The sequence below is a fragment of the Colobus angolensis genome, unplaced genomic scaffold, assembly GCF_000951035.1.
Source record: "Colobus angolensis palliatus isolate OR3802 unplaced genomic scaffold, Cang.pa_1.0 Scaffold10, whole genome shotgun sequence".
Classification (NCBI taxonomy): Eukaryota; Metazoa; Chordata; class Mammalia; order Primates; family Cercopithecidae; genus Colobus; species Colobus angolensis.
The window spans coordinates 11,314,052-11,324,297 of record NW_012110919.1 but is presented as its reverse complement, the minus strand read 5'-3'; positions in this window follow the sequence as shown (position 1 = coordinate 11,324,297).

The following is a 10,246-nucleotide window of genomic DNA, read 5'->3' as shown; positions in this document are numbered from 1 at the left end:
AAAAGGACCTAAGGAAAGAAAATATCCTTGTCTAGTTGTATAATATGTGTGTTCTAAACCAAGTGCTATTACAAGAGTCAAAAAGGTATAAAGAGTTAAGTTTATAAAGTAAAAAGTTACAGTAAGTTAAGTAAAGAAGTTATAGTAAGCTGAGGTTAATTTATTATTGAAGAAAGAAATATTTTTTATAAATTTAGTGTAGCCTAAGTGTATATTTATGAAGTCTACAGTGGTATGCAGTAATGTCCGAGGCCTTCACATTCACCCACCACTCACTGACTCACCCAGAGCAACTTCCAGTTCTGCAAGCTCCATCCATGGTAAGTGCCCTATACAGGATACTAATTTTTTTTTTTATCTTTTATACTGTATTTTGACTATACTTATTCCATGTTTAGATACACAAATACTTACCATTGTCTTGCAATGACTACAGTATTCACCAGAGTAACATGCTGCACAGGTTTGTAGCCTAGGAGCAATAGGACTATACCATATAGCCCAGGTGTGTAGTAGGCTACACCATCTAGGTTTGTGTAAATACACTGTATGATGTTCACACAATGACAAAATCACCTAAAGACACATTTCTCAGAATGTATCCCCATTGTTAAGTGACACACGACTATACTTCTACTATGCAGTCTAACTGATAAGGAATATAATGGGGCTGTGGCATTCATTTAATAAACATGTTAAAAAACTGTTATGTGGCAGGCACTGGGCCTGGTATTGGAATACCAGCTACCTATCCCTGCTTACATGGATTCATCTAGTGGAGCAGATGGACAAATAAAAAAGTAATTTCAATACGATATGTTAAATGCCATTATAAAGTAAGTAAGTACATGTAACCCAGTTTTGGGAAATCAAAGAAGGCTTTTCAGAGGAAATGATATCTAAGCTAAAGTCTGACAGGTAAGTGTAAATTAACCATTGGTTAGAAGGTGCTAGAGAGAGAACAGTTTGGAGACAAGAGTATATATTGAAGAATGGTTCATATAGGAGAACTGCAACTACTGGTCCAGATATTGTTTCTTTTAGGGTAGTCTAAGAGTATGTTTTCTTGTTTTTTAAGCACTTTTTCCTTACTTATATAATTTGTGCTGATTTGTAACTATCAAGAGTTTTTCATTCAAGCACATTTCTGGCTGAGTCAGTTCTCTCCTATCCTGTATATTTGAAGGTAATTTTTTTTCCACCTTAATATAATTCGTTCTGTTTACTTCATTGTGTTTAGGTTCAATATATATTGGGCCAGGAGTCAGCAAATGTTTTTTCTGTCAGCAAATTTTTTTTCTGTATAAAGGACAAAGTTAAGTATTTTGTAAATCATATGGTCTCTGTTGCAGCTCCTTAACTCTGCTATCATAGAATGAAGTCAGCTACAGACAATATGTAAATGAATGGGCAGGGCTATATTCTATAAACTTTATTTATTTATTTATTTATTTATTTTTGTTGCGACGGAGTCTCGCTCTGTCGCCCAGGCTGGAGTGCAGTGGCCAGATCTCAGCTCACTGCAAGCTCCGCCTCCCGGGTTTACGCCATTCTCCTGCCTCAGCCTCCCAAGTAGCTGGGACTACAGGCGCCCGCCACCTCGCCCAGCTAGTTTTTTGTATTTTTAGTAGAGACGGGGTTTCACCGTGTTAGCCAGGATGGTCTCAATCTCCTGACCTCGTGATCCGTCCGTCTCGGCCTCCCAAAGTGCTGGGATTACAGGCTTGAGCCACCGCGCCCGGCCTCTATAAACTTTATTTACAAAAATAGGCAGTGGGCCATTGTCAGCCAACCTCTGATCTAAACCTAGACTGCCAGTATTATTCCAGTCCCATGGTAACTTACCCCCAGCACAAGGAAAGTGGACTTCCATCTCTTCTCAGCCCATCTTCCATGTAGAGAGCCTGACCCAGGAAAGAAGTGATCTGTGGATCTGTAATTAAATGATTTTATTAACTGTATTGATTTAACCAGAGTTGGCAGGCAAAGCTACACCCCACATACCTAAGCCCACAGGTTGGTTCTTCCTTTATTATTATTTTTATTTCAATAGGTTTTTGGGGAACAGGTAGTATTTGGTTACATGGATAAGTTCTTTCATGGATTTCTGAGATTTTGCGCACCCATTACCTGAGCAGTGTATACTGTACCTAATGTGTCATCTTTTATCCTTCACCCCACTACCACCCATTCCCCTCAAGTTCCCAAAGTCCATTCTTTCATGTGTGTATGTGTGAGACAGAGTTTCACTCTTGTTGCCCAGGCTGGAGTGCAACGGCACAATCTCAGCTCACTGCAACCTCCACCTCCCAGATTCAAGCGATTCTCTTGCCTCAGCCTCCCAAGTAGCTTGGGTTACAGTGCCTGGCTAATTTTGTATTTTTAGTAGAGATGGGGTTTCTCCATGTCAGTCAGGCTGGTCTCAAACTCCCAACCTCAGGTGATCTGCCTGCCTTGGCCTCCCAAAGTACTGGGATTACAGGCGTGAGCCACCACGCCTGGCTGCAAGTATCTTTTTCATGTAATGACATCTTTTCCTCTGGGTAGATAGATACCCAGTAGTGGGATCACTGGATCAAACAGTAGATCTACTTTTAGTTCTTTTAGAAATCACACTGTTTTCCATAGTGGTTGTACTAGTTTACATTCCCACCATCAGTGTAAAAATGTCCCTTCTCACCACATTCACACCAACATCTATTATTTTTTGATTTTTTGATTATGGCCATTCTTATGGGAGTAAGGTGGTATCATATTGTGGTTTTGATTTGCATTTCCCTGATTATAAATGATGTTGAGCATTTTCTCATATGTTTTTTGCCTTGTGTATCTTGTTGCATTTGTTTTTGGGTTCTTGGTCATGAAGTCTTTGCCTAAGCCAATGTCTAGAAGGGTTTTTCCAATGTTACCATCTAGAATTTGTATGGTTTCAGGTCTTAGATTTAAGTCTTTGATCCATCTTGAGTTGATTTTTGTATAAGGTCAGAGAGATGAGGATCAGTTTTATTCTTCTACATGTGGCTTGCCAATTATCCCAGCACCATTTGTTGAATAGGGTGTCCTTTCTCCACTTTATGTTTTTGTTTGCCTTGTCGAAGATCAATTGGCTGTAACTATTTGGCTTTATTTTGGGGCTCTTTCTTCTGTTCTATCTATCTGTGTGCCTCTTTTTATACCAGTACCATACTCTTTTGGTAACTATAGCCTTGTAGTATAGTTTGAAGTTGGGTAATGTGATGCCTCTATATTTGTTCTTTTTGCTTAGTTTTGCTTTGGCTATGTGGGCTCTTTTTCCATGTATTTGGTCCCCTATATTTCGCTCAGCTCTCTAAATTCGTCTCAGCTCCAGGTAAGGTCAAATCCTCCTGTGATCTGGACCTTCAGGTTCCCCAGTGAGGATGTGTGTTTCAGGGGCGATGTTCCCCCTCTCACACTATGAGCGCTCACGGTTTTTGAGCTGTCTCACGGAGCCTGCAGTGGCAAGCCACTTCCTTCAAAGAGTCTGTGGATTCTCTCTGCTTTCCCGGCATGTTTCTGCATTAGCAAAAGGCCGTGATGTGGGTCTGCATACACTGCTCTGTCCATTCAAGAGGGAGCTGCTAGTTAGTCCTGCCTCCTATCCACCATTTTATCAACAATTATTATCCTTTATATATAATCACCCATTTCTTAGTTACCTCTCTTAACTCCCTGTAGCTTCCCAAGCAGACCCTCTTGGATAGCCATACAGTTTGTTTGATTATCATATCATTATATAACAGAGAGTGGTTTGGCACCCTTGACAATATTATTTTGTCCTTTTCCAGCCCTTCTTGGTGATAACTCTAATACTATTAAGTGTTCTTCTAGGGTATGCATATGATATCTCTATGATCAAATATCTGTGAAAGCTAGATATTCCTTTCCACTTATAGATCACAGAGGCATTTGTTGTTAAATTGACCCTCTGTATTTTCTATTTTTATAAAACATTTAAATAGTATTTTTTTTTTTTTTTGAGATGGAGTCTCGCTCTGTCACCCAAGCTGGAGTGCAGTGGCGCAATCTCAGCTCACTGCAAGCTCCGCCCCCAGGGTTCACACCATTCTCCTGCCAATGCCTCCCGAGTAGCTGGGACTCCAGGTGCCCGCCATCGTGCCCGGCTAATTTTTTGTATTTTTTAGTAGAGACGAGGGTTTCACTGTGTTAGCCAGGATGGTCTCGATCTCCTGACCTTGTAATTTGCCTGCCTCAGCCTCCCCAAGTGTTGGGATTACAGGCGTGAGCCACTGCACCTGGCCTAAATAATTTTTAAATAAATGATTTAGTTACTTATTTTAGAGACAGGTCTTGTGTCTCCAGGCTGGAGTACCGTGGTGCAATAATGGCTCACTGCAACCTCGAATGCCTGGGCCCGGTCACTCCTTCTGCTTCAGCCTCTGGTGGGGTGTAGCTGAGACTACAGGCCTGCACCACCTCGCCCAGCTCTTTGTATTAGTTTTCTATTGCTGCCATAATAAATTACCACTTCATTATTTCATAGTTCAAGTTGGAGGTCCTGGTATAGCAAGGCCCAGCTGGGTCCGCTTCTTAGTCACACAAGGCTGAAATTAAGGTGTCAACAGGGGTGCACTCCTTTCTGGAGATCCTAGGGTGACTCTGCTTCCAAACTCATTTGGATTTCAGACCCAGATTAGTTTCTTGCAGTTTTAGACCGGAGGTTCCATGTCCTCGCTAGCCATGGTTCTCAGCTGGAAGGGAGGAGTCTTTCTCAGCTCCAGAGGCTATCACAGTCCTTAGCTCTGAACCCCCATCCTCCATTTCAGAGTCAGAAATAATGAGTCTAGTCCTTCTCACCTTTCAAATTCTTCTGACCTCCCCATTCTGTCTCATCTCTTCTGCTGCCACCTGGAGAATGCCCTCTGCTTTTAAGGGCTCCTATGATTAGCCCTTGGGATCACTTGGATGATCCAAGATAATCTCCCTCTCGTAAAGTCTGCAGCCTTAATTGTGTGTGCAAAATTTTCCTTTTGCCATGTAGCAGAACATGCAAGGGTTTTGGGGAGGAAGATAAACATCTTTGGGACCATTATTTTGCCTAATACAACGTCCTTGTACTTTTGGTTCTATTTTGGATTCAGGGTGTTTTTTAGTGCAATCACTTTGATTGTCTACTTAGTTCTAAAATAGCTTTTAAATTTTTTTTATCAGTCTTTTTTGGTTAACATTACTCGTCATTCTTTTATTTGCTAATTATACAAATTGCTTGGCCTTTATATTTATGTAATTATGAAATACTTTTTCTCCTTTATAATATATCATGAACATTTCCCATTGTTATTATGAGTTCTTTATAAATATAATTTTAATTATGGCATAATATTTCATTGAATAGATACACTAACATTTATTATCAGTTGCTCTATTATTCATCATTTGGGTTTTTCCCAATGTTTCTCTATTGGAAATAACTCTGTAGTGAACATCTTTGTGCCAAAAGATTGTCTACATGTTGGATTATTTTTGTAGGATAGATTCCCAAAACTAGATTAACTGCATTCCCAAAAATAGATACCAAGGACATTAATTTCCTAAGGTAAAAATTGCCTTTCTAAGTGTTGACAAAATTTATATTCTCAGAAGCGCACTTACCAGTGGTGAATATCATAATTAATACAAAGCAAACAAATACTTTTTTATGGCAAAATTGATAGATAACTCTATATCTTGCTCTCTTAATTTACTTATCATAATTACCAGGGAGGATAAAGATTATATTTAATTGGGTGTGCTATAGTTTATCTATTATTTGTTTTTGGTCTTTTCCAATTTATGTATTGGGACCTTGGCATGATGCCTCTCAATTATTGGGATTGTGAAAGGAGAATAAAAACTCAGGACCTCAATTCACTATACTAAAAGGAAAAAATAGGCTGAAAACTGAGTCGTGCAAGAAGCTGCCTTTCCTTCTGTTCCTAAGCAGACAGCTACAGATAAAAAGTTAAATTATCTCCACAGGTAGCTACTCTGTGTTCACCTTATCTTATGTAAAATCCTGATTTACTGAGCCTGAGATGAATGCATAATTGACTATTTCCCTGCCTGCCCCTTTTCTCTTGCTACATGTGGATTCAGTAGTGTAACCATACCCTCCCTCCTTCCCCTCCAGCCTGCTTTTCCCCTTTAAATATTGAAGCCCTCAAAATCATCTTTTGAGACATACATAGACCTATCTCCTGGGTGCACATCCTTAACCTTGGCAAAATAAACTTCTAAATTGATTGAAACCTGTCTCGGATACTTTTTGGTTTATAAGCTCTTTATATATACAGTGTTATAGCTACTAACTATATCACATTTACTAAAATTATGACCCAATACACTTCACTTCATACACTTCTAAATTTCACTGAAGAAAAAGAGCCCAAGAGAAACCTGTATAATAATTTTAGACTTAAGCATTGTTGTTATTCTTTAACTTTCTCATCTCCTTTTACTATTATTCAATTATATTTTAAAAGTAAAATTGTTTTCTTTTCTTTTCTTTCTTTCTTTTTTTTGAGACAGAGTCTTTCTCTGTCACCCAGACTGGATTGCAGTGGTGCAATCTCGGCTCACTGCAACCTCTGTCTCCCAAGTTCAAGAAATTATCTTGCCTCAGTCTCCTGAGTAGCTGGGATTACAGGTGTGTGCCACCATGCCCGGCTAATTTCTGTATTTTTAGTAGAGATGGGGGTTCACTATGTTAGTCAGGCTGGTCTTGAACTCCTGACCTCACGTGATTTGCCTGCCTTGGCCTCCCAAAGTGCTGGTATTACAGGCATGAGCCACCACACTCGGCCAGTAAAATTGTTTTGTAACATTATTTTTTAAATCTTGTAGAAAACTTGAAAATTACTGTGCTAGTTGTTGTTTTCAAATATTCTTTCTCGCCTTCTTCTGTAATAGAATCTCCCATGATTATCTGATTGCCCAGGGGAAAAATGTTTATTTTTATACATACACACATGTATAGGTATGTGTGTATATATACATATATATACACATCACATATATAGGTATGTGTGTATATATACATATATACATCACATATATAGGCATGTGTATATATATTACATATATATAAAAATACAATTTATATATAACATATATGTGTGTAAATAAATTTGTTTTTTTTAAAAAAATATATCTATAATGCAATTCTAAGACTCTTTTGCAGCTAAGGGTGGCCATATGACCAAGCAGAAGAGGTATGTGCTACTTCTGGGGAGTTTTCTTAAAGGGAGGGACCCATCTTTACTTACTATTTCTTTCCTCCTACCAGCTAGAGCAAAGATACGGTTTCTCCTGAGTAACGAAAGGAAAATCAGGAGAGTATGGTACCTTTAAAACCAAGCAAATAAATTATTTAAAGAAGGAAGGAATGATTGGCTATGTTAAATAATATTAAAAGATCAAAAAGATGAATGAGAATTGACAATTAGATTTAACAATGTGGACATGGTTGATGACCTTGAAAGCAGCAGTTTCAATGGAGTATTGGGGCAAGACTTGTTTGCAGTGGGGCTCAAGAGAGAAAACAAGGCGAGAAATGGGAGAGAATGAGTTCTACATTAAAAGATAAGCTAACTATATATTTACAATCCAAACTAAAACACATTTGAAAAGGCCACCATTAATAATTGAATCATGATTTATTTAATTAATAATGAAGCATAAACTGGAACTGTCATACCAAATGAGTTAATGTCATTTTGGGAAAGAAAGGGAAGAGATAGGGTTGTGACTGAAAGTGGGATGAAAAGAATTTTGGTTTGTTATTTTATTTTATTTGTTGTTATTGAGGAAGAAATAGTAGCTAATGAGAATGATCTAGTAGAGAGAGATAATTTTATGATGGAGGGGAAAAGAGACATTTTTGGAGCAATGTCCTTGAGTAGGCAAGAGGGGATAGTATATAGTCCAAAAGTGGAAAGGCTGGTTGGCAGAGAGCATGGGAACAAATGCAGACAGGTAGGCTTATGTGGTCATGGTAGCCTGTGTAAATATTTTTATGAAGTTTTGTGTTTTCTCGTTGAAATAGGTAGTGAGGTCATTAGCTAGGATTGAAGATTAAGAAAGATGTATTGGAGGTTTTCAGAGAGAGAAGATATGAAATAGTTTTGGCTAGGTGTGGTGGCTCATGCACATAATCTGAGCACTTTGGGCAGCCGAGGCGGTGGATCACTTGAGCCCAGGAGTTTGAGACCAGCCTGGACAACATGGTGAAACCCTGTCTTTACTAAAAATACAAAAAATTTAGCTGCGTGTGGTGGTACGTGCCTGTAATCCTAGCTAATCAGGAGGCTGAGGGAAGACAATTGCTTAAACCCAGGAGACAGAGGTTGCAGTGATCTGAGATTGCACCATTGCATTCCAGCCATGGTGACAGGGCAAGACTCTGTCTCAAAAAAAAAAGGAAAAAAAATCATGTGTTTTAAGTGACACATCAACATAGTTTTGTATTTTACTCCATACAGGTTTCACTGTGCAAGTATAGTCATGGAGAGGTCTGAAAATTGAATTTAATGAGGTTTGTTTTTTTTTTCTAAAATGATACTTTAAGTTCTAGGGTACATGTGCACAACGTTCAGGTTTGTTACATAAGTATACATGTGCCATGTTGGTGTGCTGCAACCATTAACTCATCATTTACATTAAGTATATCTCCTAATGCTATCCCTCCACTGTCCTCTCACCCCACGACAGGCCCTGGTGTGTGATGTTCCCTATCCTGTGTCCAAGTGTTCTGATTGTTCAATTCCTACCTATGAGTGAGAACATGTGGTGTTTGGTTTTCTGTCTTTGTGATAGTTTGCTCAGAATGATGGTTTCCATCTTCATCCATGTCCCTGCAAAGGACATGAACTCATTGTTTTTAATGGCTGCATAGTGTTCCATGATGTATATGTGCCACATTTTCTTAATCCAGTCTATCATTGATGGACATTTGGCTTGGTTCCAAGTCTTTGCTATTGTGAATAGTGCCACTATAAACATATGTGTGCATGTGTTTTTATAGCAGCATGATTTATAATCCTTTGGGTATATACCCAGTATTGGGATCGCTGGGTCAAATGGTATTTCTAGTTCTAGATCCTTGAGGAATCGCCACACTGTCTCCACAATGGTTGAACTAGTTTACAGTCCCACCAATAGTGTAAAAGTGTTCCTATTTCTCCACATCCTCTCCAGCACCTGTTATTTCCTGACTTTTTAATGATAGCCATTCTAACTGGTGTGAAATGTTATCTCATTGTGGTTTTGATTTGCATTTCTCTGATGGTGAGTGATGAGCATTTTTTTATGTGTCTGTTGGCTGCATAAGTGTCTTCTTTTGAGGAGTGTCTGTTCATATCCTTTGCCCACTTTTTAATGGGGTTGTTTGATTTTTTCTTGTAAATTTGTTTAAGTTCTTTGTAGATTCTGGATATTAGCCGTTTGTCAGATGGATAGATTGTAAAAGTTTTCTCCCATTCTGTAGGTTGCCTGTTCACTCTGATGGTAGTCTCTCTTGCTGTGCAAAAGCTCTTTAGTATAATTAGATCCCATTTGTCAATTTTGGCTTTTGTTACCATTGCTTTTTGTCTTTCAATCATGAAGTCCTTGCCCATGCCTATGTCCTGAATGGTATTGCCTAAGTTTTCTTCTAGGATTTTTGTGGTTTTAGGTCTAACATTTAAGTCTTTAATCCATCTTGAATTAATTTTTACGTAAGGTGTAAGGAAGGGATCCAGCTTCAGCTTTCTACCTATGGCTAGCCAGTTTTCCCAGCACCATTTATTAAATAGGGAATCCTTTTCCCATTTCTTGTTTTTGTCAGGTTTGTCAGAGATCAGATGGTTGTAGATGTATGGTATTATTTCTGAGGGCTCTGTTCTGTTCCATTGGTCTATATCTCTGTTTTGGTATCAGTACCATGCTGTTTTGGTTACTGTAGACTTGTAGTATAGTTTGAAGTCAGGTAGCATGATGCCTCCAGCTTTGTTCTTTTGGCTTAGTATTTTCTTGGCAATGCGGGCTCTTTTTCAGCTCCATATGAACTTTAAAGTATTTTTTTTCCAATTCTGTGGAGAAAGTCGTTAGTAACTTGATGGAGATGGCATTGAATCTATAAATTATCTTGTGCAGTATGGCCATCCTTTTTTTTCACGATATTGATTTTTCCTATCCATGACCATGGAATGTTCTTCCATGCGGGCTCTTTTTTGGTTCCATATGAACTTTA